This window comes from Phyllostomus discolor, chromosome 8 (assembly GCF_004126475.2).
Source record: "Phyllostomus discolor isolate MPI-MPIP mPhyDis1 chromosome 8, mPhyDis1.pri.v3, whole genome shotgun sequence".
Classification (NCBI taxonomy): domain Eukaryota; kingdom Metazoa; phylum Chordata; class Mammalia; order Chiroptera; family Phyllostomidae; genus Phyllostomus; species Phyllostomus discolor.
This window is the reverse complement of record NC_040910.2, coordinates 13,956,921-13,967,566: the sequence shown is the minus strand read 5'-3', so window position 1 is coordinate 13,967,566 and position 10,646 is coordinate 13,956,921. Positions and strand designations below refer to the sequence as shown.

Sequence of the window (10,646 nt, the reverse complement as noted above, 5' to 3'; positions counted from 1 at the left end):
AACTGGGATTGTTGATATTAGAATGACCTCTTTGGCAAGAGTGGAATTTGGCTGAGCCTTGGAGAAGGAGGCAGATGGCCCAGTTCCTGAGACACCTCCGGGGCTGTAAAGGTCATGCCGACGGAGGATGCAGAACAGAGTGGAAGGGATGTCAGAGCAGCTGTGACCAGTGCACTCAAAGCATGCCTTCCACCAAACAAAGAGTTGGTCCCAGTTTTTCCTCCAGAAAATAAGTGATCATCGCACCAAACTTCTAACCTGTTCATGAGCTAACACTTTTGGGGGGTTCATTGGACAAAAAGAAGCACATTTATGTCCTTGTATTTATTCGTGAGGCTGATGCTCAAATAGATCTTACCATGCACATTCACATAAGCAAATTTCCTACTTAGAATGTCATCACTTTACAATCATGGGCTGCTTATTCAAAAGTAAAAATTATGACAACATGGGGGAAAATTTGTACATATTTAAAAGCAATATTGTTTTTAGTCAGTAAATATATCACCCTGCTTGACGCAGAGCTTATGACTGGTATGTAGGCCGAGTTCTTAGAGCATCTTCCTACCTCAGACTTGTCCTCAGAACAAGTTCTCAGGAAATCACTTGGAGCGTAGATTTTCCTCAGCGACTCATAATGACTTTCAGACCTTCGACAGTGGCGTGATCTAACCTCACACCCAGACACGGGATACAGAGGACTGCTTTCTTCAGACTCATTTACAAGTGAGTGAAGACACTTTGCAGCCAGTGTCCAGGCCCCTGGGAGTGTGAAGAAGCAGCTGGGGGAGTGGGCGGGGCAGAGCCCAAGGCCATGAATGGGTGTGGCCTCCCCTTGCCTGGGTTCTGCTAAGCATCTGTTTTATACAGTGCCTACCAGCAAAATATCCAGAAAAGAAATGAACCCCAGTGCAGTCAATGTTTCATGAAATGCCTAAGAAAAGACAATGCGTACTCTGGTGCTCAAGTTTCTTCACACTCTGCCTCCCGTTGGTCACCATTGTCCAGGAGAAAGCAAGATTCTGGGTGTCTTCCCTGAACTTCTTAGTCATGCCCCAGTTGCGGGAAGATTGTGCATATCACGTGTCCTGAAAATTGCACAAATTCCACTTCTTGTTTTAAAGACATGTGTTATAGCCTGTTGATTTTCAGCTTTAGAGTGAGGCAGACCCGGGTCTGAACTCTCCACCCAGATTTGACCCCGAGCCAGGTGCTTAACCTTCCATCTCACGGCAGCTAAAACGAGGGAAGGACTGTTGAAAGAATTAATGAGATGATGGAAGAAAGGTGCTTCACAAGAAGGAGCACTATAAATTAATAATAATAATAATAATAATAATAATAAAATTGGACCATAACCATTCAAAACTTAGAAAATATTATTAAAAATTGCCACAATAGAATTTCTAATCAAGAATAGGGTTTTGGTTTTTAGTTCGGAGGAGGTCTGGGTGCAACTTCATTCTGTCACCCCGAATCCAGATTCATTTGGCATGGGCCACCTCTACCATGCCACCGAAGGTCAGCCCCAGGGACATCAACGTCATGCACCTGAGGTGCCCAGTGGGGAACTTGGTGTCACATCTGCCCTGGCTCCCATGATCAGCATCCTGGGCCCATCTCCAAAAATGGTTGGTGATGACATCGCCAAAGCAAGCCATCACTGGAAGGGTCTGAGGATGACAGTGAACCTGACCATTCAGAACAGACAGGCCCTGATCATCAAAGCCCCCAAAGAACCACCACGAGACAGAAAGAAGCAAACAATTATTAAGCACAGTGGAAATACGTCTTCTGGTGAGATTGTTGACATTGCCCAACAGATACACCACTGATCGTTAGCCGGAGAACTGTCTGGAACCATAAAGAGGACCTGGGCACGGCCCAGGCTGTGGGCTGTGATGTCAATGGCCGCCACCCTTGTGACATCCTGGATGCCATCAACTGTGGCGCAGTGACTGCCTGGCCAGTTAAGAACTGACAAAGAAAATGTTTCCATTAAAGATCATTTGACAACCAATGGAGAAAAAGAATATCGCCACTAACTGACCTTTCATGCAAAGTGAAGAATGCGAGTCTGCTTTCTACTCTGTTCTCCACGGAACCCCCCGTGGGTAATACAGTGCTCAGAACATGTTGTATGCCCACTGACTTAGGGCTGAAGAATTAACAATGAATTGCCCAAGCTGAAAGAAACCTCTTGTTTTATAACTAGACAGTCTCGGCCCAAGTAACAAAGCCCTGATCAGCAAGCAAGGCGCAAAAGAATCAGAAAGATAATCTAGCCATCGAAGGCCATACCATTTCTGCAGAGGAGCACGTGATAATATTCAGTCTAGGAGATACTTAGTTTGAAAGTGGACGGATGGTCGGTAATGCAGAGCTTTAAATCACTGCTCTAATGCGTATCGTTGATTTGGTAGATTAAATGTGAATAAGACTTCTTTGATTTCTTTCTCTTTTCAGGTCAACTACTCAGTGGAATCAGATGCCTAAAAGGAACAAGAGCTCCGCCTTTCATCTCTAGGACACTGGACTCCTCTGCGGCAGCCGAGGGCTTTGCTGTCCCTGTGGCACTCGCTCCTGCAGGTCTCCATGGACCGGGGCTCTCTGTGCAGTGAGAGGAATGCGCCCGGTCCTGCCGCGGAGGGTCTCACCAGTCTCGCTTCCCCTTTTCACCCCCATCTTGCTTCAGCATGGAGGGCTCCAATTAACTTCAAAGACCATTTCATGTGTAGAAAAACTCTGATGAAGTGGAACAACAACAACAACAAAAAAAGCCCTCACTGAACGTCAGAAGTCTGCAGGAATGTTAATGAGAAGACATCGTGATTATCACGACGTAAAACCAAAACAAGTGAGTGGACTCGCTCTGGTCGTACAAGTATTTTTTTTCATTATCTGTCACAGACAAATTCACCCAAGATATGCGAGGCCAAGTAAACACAGCTCAGTAAGGTATCTTCCAGATTTATTTACAATGGAAAACACCACATGTTTGATAACCATTCTTTAATTAGGGGAATAGTTTGTAACTTCCCCTTTGTTTCACATTTAAAACACATTTGTTTTCCATTATGAAACAGTTTGTCAAAAGCGCTGAACCAGAAATTTAACTCTAAGTGAAATGTGGTTTCACCTTGGTCCAGCACTGTTTGATAGAGTGTGTTTCACAGGCCGTTGGGCCTATTATTTCCAGAGGTTATGGAAAAGCGGCCATGCCCCTTGAATTTCCCCTAAGGAACCTCTGCCTTCTGTGGAGAGGAACACAGAGTGTGGTGTCACATCTGCGAGAGTCTGTGGCACACTGAGCTCACTGGTGTCACCAAACACACCCTTTAAGGAGAAAGTAACAGTAGGGAGAACATATATTTGGACACTTGTTGCCTGGTGTCTGTTGTACTGGTGGGATCAGCTGATAGAGGGTGGATAATGGCATGGGTAAAGCTGTTTCTCGTTTCACAGTGGGTTTTTATCACTGAGCTTGAGATAATCCAGAGAAGACAAATGGACATGCTCAGCGTGAGCCAGAGTGCAAGGCCCCTGCCGCAGTGATGTGACATGCACCGGAAGGAACCCAGAACCGAGTGAAGTGGAAGACCGGTGGTCCACGCTCACCTGGGTCACTGACTACCCTCTGCTCCCAGACAGGCTCAACACCCTCTCCGGCTGTTCCACAGTCTGGTTGTGAGAGAAGGCAGACCGTCAGTGAGAGCGCGTTGGAAACAATACAAACATCATTTTCACCAAAAAACGTTTGCCCTCTTAGAGGGGCCCTGAAGCTCTGGCACAGCTGTGTAAGCTCAGCCTAGATCTAGAGTTAAGGCCCACCCCTCAAAGCATGAGGTCATCTAGGGCCTAACCTGGTTGTTGGCAAAAGTGTTTAATTTGAAATTTTGTGAGTCGCTTACGTTTCTTGAAATGAAATTTATCCAGAAAGAAAACACACACTTGAAAATTATACTAACATGATCACAGACTTTGGGGGCTAACATGGAACTTAGATGATAAAGAAGTAAAAAATAATGAGAAAAAAAGAAGAAACAAAATAATTATTAAAACACCGGCAATAGTCAAGGCTCTGGAGTTAAAACGATCCAGGTTCAAATCCTTTCCTGCCACTGCTGCCCCTATACCTTCACACAAACCATTTAAACCATCATAGCCTCAGTTTCCTTTTCTGTAACAGATGAAGAGCCTTTGTGAGAATTTGGTCAGATGTCACGTGTGAAGTGCTAGTGCACATACTCAGTCAATTTATTCAATAAATAAAATTGCTATCATCATCATCATCATCTCCGCCAGGCAGCACAGTTCTGCACAGTAGGTGCTCAGTGAGCACTGGCTGACCACATTGGACACATGTAATGGAACAGGATCTTCATAAAGGGAAAGTTGAGTGAAGGTACCTACACAATGGCAAGTTGAACTATCAGAAAGAAAAGGATTAAAAGGTCAAATTATAAAATATTGGGAAAAAGCTATAAAAGAAAACATTAGAAAAAGTTACACTACAGCTAGATTGGGTATCAGTCAATTTAGATGAAGTAAGAACTTCTAGAAACATCTGTAAACCTTTCAGATTTCAAAACTTGAATGTCTGTCCTATTTCTCTTTTATGGGAATAGAGGTTACAGCCAAGATGGAGGTGTAGGTAGAAACACTTCGCTTCCGCATACAACCAAAACAACTAGAACTTCCAGAAAATCAAATTGCATGGAAGTCTGACAACCAAGGAGTTAAAGAAGAAATATTCATCCAGACTGGTGCACAGAGACAAAGAAATATGGCCCAAATGAAAGAACAGATCAAAACTCCTGAAAAAGAACTAAGCAACAGGGAGATAGACAACCTATCAGATGCAGAGTTCAAAACACTGGTAATGAGGATACCCACAAAAATGATAGAGTTCAGTCCCAAAATGAAGGCTGCCCAAAGTGAAATAAAGGAAAATATATAGGGAACCAACAGTGAAGGGAAGGAAACCAGGACTCAAATCAAGAATCTGAAGCAAAAGGAAGGAAGAAACACTCAACCAGAACAGAATCAAGAAACAAGAAATCAAAAAATATGAGGAGAGGCTTAGGAACAAACCTCTGGGACAACTTTAAATGTTCCAACATCTGAATCGTAGGGATGCCAGAAGGAGAAGAGGAAGAGCAAGAAACTGAAAACTTATTTGAACAAACAATGAAGAAAAATTTCCCCAGTCTGGCGAAGGAACTAGACATGAAAGTCCAAAACACTCAGAATCCCAAAGAATTGGATCTAAGAATAAACACACCAAGACACATCTTAATTAAGTTACTCAAGACCAAATATAAGGACAGACTCTTAAAAGCAGCAAGAGAAAAAAGAAACAGTTACCTACGAGTTCCCATAAAGCTATCAGCTGATTTCTCAAACCTTGCAGGCAAGAAGGGACTGGAAAGAAGTATTCAAAGTCATGAAAGGCAAGGACCCCCATCCAAGATTACTCTACCCAGCAAAGCTATCATTTAGAATGGAAAGGCAGATAATGTGTTTCCCAGATAAGGTTAATTTAAAGGAGTTCATCATCATCATCATCATCATCATCACCAAGCCCTTGTTATATGAACTGTTATAGGGACTTACCTAAGAAAAAGATCAAAACTATGAACAGCAAAATGACAACAAACTCACAACTATTAGCTGAACTTAAAACAACAACAAACTCAGCAAACAAGTAGAACAGGAACAGATTCACAGAAATGGAGATCACATGGAGGGTTATCAGTGGGGATGGGGTGGGGGGGCAATGGGGATAAAGGGACAGAGAATAAGAAGCATAATTAGTAGGTACAAAACAGACAGGGGGAGGTTGAAAATGGTACAGGAAATGGAGAAGCCAGGGGACTTACATGCACAACCATGGATGTGAACTGTGGGTGGGAGGGGGTACTGGGTGTTGGGAGCACAGGGCAGAGGGGGATAGAGGGAAGAAAAATTGAAACAACTGTAATAGCATAATCAATAAAATATACTGTAAAAATGTAAAAGAATGAAATAGAGGTTAAAATTTTATCATCATTAATATCAAAAATCTTTAAATTTAGAAATTTAAAGATTTAAATTTATTTTATAAAATGTCTCTGTGATTTTTGAAAATAATTATTTATGTTAATTAACATTATTAATATTTATATATACACAAATACTTACAAAGCAAATTTTACATGCCAAACATTGTAATATCCTGGTTTTCTCTAGGTTACATTGTACTTGGACCAATTCACACTTGCACCTCAGAAGTGCTCATGGAACAAGATTGTTGTTTGCTAAAATTTTTGCCCCCAAATACAAAGACCTTTAATGCTTCTCTTTTTGAATGACCTCTGAGTTTCCAACTTAGGTAACTATGATTTTCCAAATTTGGAGAGCTCAGAAGCAGTCTTTTTCTTTCAAGTGCAGTCTCCTTTCCTCTACAAAACACTAGAAATGATAGAAAAGATTTCTCAAGTGACTCCATCATCACTTTTTTTTAATGGGTAAATCTTAGAGAACAGAAACCACGGGCCAAGGCCACAGACAGGCACCACCGAGAGACATGTGCCCTGACTATGGCAGAAGAAGAGAGCGCAAAGAGGCTGAGGAGCCATTAACGAGGATTATTTGGAGAGCTACAGTGGTACCAGCCAAGCCAATTGCCCCAGATGCACTAACACCCCGATAGCCCGGGATTCCGCTCACTGCAGCAGGAATACCTGTCATCTGATGGCAGAAGTGCCGACCTCGAGGGGCAGAGCAGTGGTCTGATGGCTGGTGACACCAGGGAGGGACAATTGACTGTTTCAGAAAAACACCTGCCAGGGCTCCTGGTCAAGCAGGATCTCTCTCATGAGCCTGCCTCTTGCACCAAAAATAGCAAAGAACCAAAGCTCCGGCAGTTTCTTTTACCTCCTCCCGGACAGGCTGGCTAAGCAGAGGGGGCTGAGTACTGAGCAGGACACTTCGGGGACAAGGTTGAGGATCGAGAATAAACCCATGCTTTTCACTCATTTTAGGGACAGAGCCACTTCTGATACATAGTTTATCATTTTATGACCAATACTATTAAAGTAAAAAGCAAAGATGAGAACTTATACCACAGCTAATAGACCATCCAAAATTAGACTTTAGATAAATGTAATTAATATTTTTTAGACAGAAAGGATATTGGCTTTATCTAAGAAGGAAGAATCAACAGCTACAAAATTTAAACACAGAACACTGATTGAATAGCATCATGGATATGTTAAGTAAACACTCTGCCAGCTAGAATATGAAGTTGATGAAGAAAAAAATCATAAAGAAGCAAGGATAATCAAATGGACCACTTACACTGAGCATTGTCTATGTAAGAATTGATGGTATAAAGAGGGAAAGCCAGTGGGCTCTGAAGGCAGGAGTAGAAACTAAAGGGAAATACAAGCATCCTGAGAATGTTTAAACAGAGATGTGTTGTCTCCCAGTCCTGGGGGCAAGGAGTGCATATTCACGGTGTCCAGGGGGCCACACTCCCCCTGAAACCTGCGGGACAACCTCTCCTCACCCGTTCCTAACCTCTGGTGGTTTGCTGACAACTGTGGCTTTCCAGACTCGAGGGAAAACGCTATCAGGCATCTTAACACATGACAAAGCTTCGTTTTCACATCTGCCTGATGGCTGCCCATAGCCCACCCCAGCCCTCCAGTGCAGGGAGAGACCCCACCCGCATTGGCGCAGTGCAGCCAGGAGTGAAGACACAGAGCAGGCAGCGTGCTCAGAGGGTGGGCAGCTCCACGCTCCCCCTCGCGTGGACAAAGGATGGCCGGGCGGTGCATGTTAGGAGATGAGCAGTGGTCCCCAGCAGAGCCGGAACCACGGTGTCAATGGCTGTCCCCAGAGCCTCCTGGAGACACAGCTCTTTTATTTCCTAGAATTCACAGCATTTCCCAAGAGACAGTCAACAGACCTGGAGACGTCCGCTAAGTGCAGATTCCCAGGCCCGACATCTAACCGGCTGAATCAGAATATCTGGGGACAGAACCCAGAAATCTGCACTTAAAACAGAGCTTCCAGGCAATTCTCCTGCAGCAGAAAGGCTGAGATTTCGTCCTCAAGGTGACCCTTGAAAGGGAGCCTGTAGGTGGAGTCCTGGCCGTCTTTCCTTCCTCTTCTCCCTTCTCTTCTCCTTCCTGGTTTCTGTTTCTCCTCCTCTCATTATTAGGATTATTGTGACCCTCATTATCTTTACCAGAAGAATGAGCAGGGTGGGGATTTTGCTACAACAGGCTAATTTACTGGTGAGTCACCGATGTTAAAAGAACTGAAATGAGGTGTTGCCTGCAACCAACCTTCCCTCCACCCTGATTCGGGACAAAAACAATGCGGCACCGCACGCCCCTGGAAAGGGCAGGCCACCCCTGTAATGAGGGACGCAGCCCCCCACGAGCTGCCCCCACAGAGGAAGTCCGTATACACAAAGTTGGGAGGAAGGCCCCTCCCCCGCTGTGAAGGAGGTCACAGTTGTTATGTGAACCCAAGGAACGGGCCTGCCAGCAAGAAGAGCAGTAATGATTCGGTTTACGTGTATTTTTATGTGCAGTCATTTTAAAAATTAAGTTTCATGCCCTAAGTACATTGTTATGATACATGAGTATTTCATAATCTGGACCATGTCCCAAATATTTTGGATGGGTAATACCCCTTTTTTTAACATTGTAAAACTCATCTTCACTTCTCCTCTGAGTGACTCAGGTTATAAATTTTAACAATACTCAGGGTAGTTTTACTACATTTTTTATTTGATGTTTTATACTTTTTTTAATGGTTAAATGTACCCTTGGTCTTGATGGGAAAAAAGGTAATAAAAATATGAAACAATGGAACTCACACAGGGAGGAAAAGCGTATCTCTTCTAAGTGTGCAGGCTCTTCCTACGCCAGGTTTGACATTCTTCAGCATGATGCTGCATTTACAAGGATGGGATTCATCCTCTGTGTTCAGCTCTCTTAGGAAGAGAAGTCATTTTTCTTTTTCATTTTTTTTTTACTGGTTTGTGTCTGGTTTTCTAGATCCTCAGGTTTAGGGGACCTGAAAGAAAAATTGTTCATTTTCACAGAGAGGACAAATTCTTGCGGTAGAAAAAAAGAACGCCCCCCAGTTTGGGTTACGCAACACAGGAAAGGTGGAGGTTATGGGGGCGCTCAGGGTGAGCCCACACTATTGTCAGGACAGAGGCTAAGCAACCTCAACATGGCGCCAGTAAACTAGGTTGCTCCTGGCTGAGGCAGTTTAATATATCTTTTTAGCTAGAAAAATCCGGTGGTCCCAAACAATATGTCTCTAGAGGTCTATGAATGTCACCAGTTTCATAATTAAAAAGAAAAAATGTGTTCTGGTGCTCATTTCTCTTGTACTATCTGTGTTTATGTCTCATTAGGCCATACAGGAAATCCGCTACTTGTTTATATTGCTGAGTCTTGAGAAAAGACAAAGAGACAACATTTTTTTCTCCAACTATTTCACATTTTTCCAGTCTCTTATTATGACTCCCGAAAATTAGTTTTGTACAGATTTTTAAAAGGTCTGTTACTTCAAACGAATAGTAATTTACCCTATTTTAATTTCTTTCTTAAAAAACCTAATTGAAGGAACGAAAGCCACATTGAAGAGTTTCACTTAATTTTGTAGTAATTTTGGAAAGTAGTTTCATTCTATACTTGATTTAGCAGAAAACAACAGCAGAATTCCAGCATCATTAAAGTAAAAGCAAGTACAAATAGCTTTTCTGATTAATTCAGTACTCATTAAAGTATCTTTCATCTAAGACTTGAGCATTTTCTTCCTGTAATACAAACTTCTCTTTTGGTCTAACGCTCCCTAAGAAACACCACTTCCTACTAGCTCTCTGTTTACTTCTACCTGGTTTGGGCATTTCCGCCTATCACCACACTGAACAAATAGCCATATTTAGCATATTTATGCATGTTTTTGTGTGTTTATGTATTTATACCTTTTTTCAGTTTTTCTTTATTTCCTTTTGCATTTGTCCCCTTTAATGCATTTGATAGTCTGTGAAGACATGGACTTCGCCTTTTCTGGACCTTAAAAACAAGCTTGAGAACTTGTCTACATATGGTATTCTCTTCATCTTATTACTGACTGATTAAAAAACAACAACTCCATATTCCTCAAGTAGCAAAAGTCAAGGAAGGGAAAGGACACCCGCCTTGTCTCGAGATGTTATTGTCTCCTTCGATCACTTGATGGCATCCTTATTTTTACCTTGCCAGGTAAATGTTAGGTCGGTCTTCCAAGCAAGAAGTCGTGATAACTGCTGTAGACACAAGTTATCATTTAAAGCAAGTATAAATTAACAGACAGAATTACATTAGAAATTCATAAAAATTCTAATGTGTCTCTCTGTCTCTCTCCGCCTCTCTCTCTCACACACACACACACACACACACACACTCTGTGTAGTCAGTCATGGAAGCTTATGTAATATAAATCCTGCTAACTCTTAGCTGGTTTGTTCTCTTCAAGATAGATAATGTGTTAGCAATATAATAGAGGAATTTCGTGCCATGTAAACCAAGAATTCAGAATGCAAACCATGGGACCCACAGGATAGGTTTGTTTTATCTGAGCTTGGAAGGAAA

At 42.6% G+C, this 10,646-nt stretch overlaps 1 pseudogene; it reads left to right on the top strand.

The window, feature by feature from the left end:
- The first annotated feature begins 1,509 nt into the window (after positions 1-1,509).
- LOC118502324 lies at positions 1,510-1,981 on the top strand (annotated as a pseudogene).
- Positions 1,982-10,646: the final 8,665 nt, after the last annotated feature.